The sequence below is a fragment of the Eutrema salsugineum genome, unplaced genomic scaffold (genome assembly GCF_000478725.1).
Source record: "Eutrema salsugineum unplaced genomic scaffold, Eutsalg1_0 scaffold_12, whole genome shotgun sequence".
NCBI classification, from domain to species: domain Eukaryota; kingdom Viridiplantae; phylum Streptophyta; class Magnoliopsida; order Brassicales; family Brassicaceae; genus Eutrema; species Eutrema salsugineum.
In genome coordinates this window covers 6,885,882-6,889,316 of record NW_006256895.1, presented here as the reverse complement: position 1 = coordinate 6,889,316, position 3,435 = coordinate 6,885,882, and positions in this window count along the sequence as shown.

Sequence of the window (3,435 nt, the reverse complement as noted above, 5' to 3'; positions counted from 1 at the left end):
GTTTTGAAAAGAAAGAGTCTAGCCTCTAAGTGAAAAAGAAAAAGAAGCCAAAGAGCTCAAATGTTTTAGAAAAGAATGAAAAAAAAAAAGAAGAGGTTAGAGGTTACAAAAGAAAGTGAAAAAGAGCTATGTAAAGTTTGAACTCCAAGACTTGTGTATGAAAAAGAAAAGAGAGTCCCCTAGTGAGAGAAGAATGAGTGTGAAAAGTGAGCAAGTGAGGAAACTTTGAGTAGAGTGTGGGGTGGGATGAGTCTTTGCCTTTGTATGCATAGGTTGTCTTTTACCTTTAGCATTCTGCCATAGTTTGGTCATTCATTGAGAGATCCTTTTGCTGCATTGAACCCACTCAAGCATGGATGAGATCATTTAGTCTCATAACCTCACCCTAGCCAAACTATGTTTGTTTAAACAATGCACCATTTGATCCACTTGTTGAGAGATTTGGCAAGAACTAAGTGTGGGGGAATACATGTTGGTGAGTGGAAAAAGGTGAGATGAGTGGAAATGAAAGGAGAATGGTGAGAACTAGGGGAATGAAAAAGAAAAGAAATCAGTCTTGGAGTTTTGAGTCAAAGAAAGTGAGCTCTAGTGTTTTGAAAAGAAAGAGTCTAGCCTCTAAGTGAAAAGAAAAGAAGCCAAAGAGCTCAAATGTTTTAGAAAAGAAAGAAAAAAAAAAAAGAAGAGGTTAGAGGTTACAAAAGAAAGTGAAAAGAGCTATGTAAAGTTTGAACTCCAAGACTTGTGTATGAAAAAGAAAAGAGAGTCCCCTAGAGAGAAGAATGAGTGTGAAAAGTGAGCAAGTGAGGAAACTTTGAGTAGAGTGTGGGGTGCGATGAGTCTTTGCCTTTGTATGCATAGGTTGTCTTTTACCTTTAGCATTCTGCCATAGTTTGGTCATTCATTGAGAGATCCTTTTGCTGCATTGAACCCACTCAAGCATTGATGAGATCATTTAGTCTCATAACCTCACCCTAGCCAAACTATGTTTGTTTAAACAATGCACCATTTGATCCACTTGTTAAAAAGCTTAATGAATATTAAAGAGTTGAGAGAGAGAAGAACTTGTGGAGATTCCTTGTTGAGTTGATATATATCTGAGTATGGCTTTGCATTGCATAATTGAGCATAAACTTGAATTCTCATTGTGATCACTTCTCTCAAAAAGGAAATGTGAACTCCCAATGCATCCAACCTCTTTCTCTCATTGGTTCTTGTTTGCTTGAGGACAAGCAAAGGACAAGTGTGGGGGAGTTGATATGTTCATAATTTGCATCATTTAGGTTGCATAATTCATTCTAAATCATGTTTTATTCCATGCATTTTAGGTCCTTAGGGTTTGTTTTAGAACTTAGGAGACGCATTAGGTCCCAATGAGTCTTTGCATGTTTTGAGTGTTCATCAGGTGCATTTGGAGCTGAAAAAATGAATCCAGGAGGTGGAATGGTGATCAAAGCTTGAAAAGTGGCAAAAATTGGGTCTATGGAGGTTATCGGCCATTCTCGCTGGCCAGGAAGGTTTTGTCGACCATTTTCACGTACCGCGGGTGGACTTTGTCGACCAAAACACGTACCGCGAGTGAAGTGTATCGGCCAAAATCTCCGGGTGCAAACATGTCTCAGAAATCGCCTGTCCGGGGAACCTTCGGATCCGATTCAGATGGCGGGTGCTTCATAGAAGTTGGAGAGCATTGGATCACGGTCTCATAGCAAGTGGAATCGTGGAATTCGGACGCGTGAGCAGAGAGTTAAGCTCGTCGGAAGGAACCCCTGTCTCGCAGGTATTCCGGACCGAGCAGATCAGTTCTGAAGGATGCGAAGGACGGTGCACTTCCAGGCCGATTCAGTTTCCGGGTCCTTCATGAGAATCAGAGACATTTGAGTCTTCTTTCCAGAACGTCCAAGAGCATTCAATTCGGATCTATGAGCAGGAAGATACGGTCTCCGGAATGGTCGTGTACATGCACTGCAAGGATGTGCCCTCCAGGAAGCCTTACACTTCCCAAGATGTGCCCTCCAGGAAGCCTTACACATGTCTAGACGCCTCTCTCTGGTCGTGTACATGCACTGCAAAGATATGCCCTCCAGGAAGCCTTACACTTCCCAAGCACCGAAGCTTCCTTCACCAAATTTGGAGATAAATGAGTCCTTTGTCTTCTGCAACCAAAATCATTCAATTCGGACAAGTCTCATAGGAGTTACACTCTCCGGAATGCGAAGTGGTCTAAGCTGCTCTGGATGCTGCGAGATGGTCTTGCGACTTGGTTAACCCGCAGGCCTGAAGATGAACGCCTGAATGCTGATGCTGCGAGTTGAAATGTGCGGGTAAACTATCACTGGAAGAGATCTGAAGCTCCCGAGCAAGAGAAATGCTAAGTCCACAATCGTGCGACTTAGCCGCGCCTGGAACTATGCCGCACGATCACTCGCAAATCACTCCGACTTGAGCCTGCGACCTAGGTGCAATAGAGACCAACCCGCACAGTTTGTACATTCCCCAGAAACCGCCTTAGCCCTGCGAGTTGGAGAGGAAGGAGACCAAGCCGCAGCAACACTCGCAAAACACTCCTACTTAGGCGTGCGGCTAAGACAAGGCGATTCAGGCTTCACAAGACAAGTCTTCATCTACTGCGACTTAGTTGTACTACCTGGGACATACTGGACCAACCCGCAGTAATTCTGATATGTCTATATTTTACATCATTTAGAGTGCATTTTAGAGTCCTCATCATGTGTTTTCCCATGTAAATTGAGTCTTTAGGCATGAAAATAGGATTTAGGGCTTGCATTAGGTCCCAAAGAGTTTTGCATGTTTTGAGGTCTTTATCAGGTGCTTTGGGAGTCATTTGGAGCTTAAGAAGAGGAGCAGAGAAGAAGATGGTGAAGAAAACGGTCAAAAATGGTGAAAACCGCTTGGAGGAATTTCTCGGCCAAATCTCGTACCGGACGGACAGAAACCTCGGTCAAAATCCTTACCGATCGCTCATTACCAGCCAAAATCCTTACCGATCGTCCAACCTCGACCAAAAAGCTTACCGATCGTTCAGCACCGACCAAAGTCCGTACCGATCGACCAAAGTCAGCCTGGGTCGAAGATCAGGCGTTAATACCGCGGGTTGAGTTTTGGCCGAGGCGAAAGAATTTTTTTTACGACCAAAAAGCTCACCGCGGTACACAGCCCTCGGTCATTTTTCTTACCGCGGGAAGCTTTTCTCGACCAAAATCTGTCCTTGTCTGTGCAATTCAAGATATGAAATCCGGGGAACCTTCCGGTCCGAATCAGTTGGCGGGGTCTTCAGCAAAGTTGGAGATAATCAAACAAAGATCCCAGAACAGTTGGAATCATCCAATTCGGACCAGTAGGGAGAAAGATACAGCTTTCCGGAGATGCACCACATTACGCGCATCCGAGGACTGACGCGAGTACAAAGGTCACGGC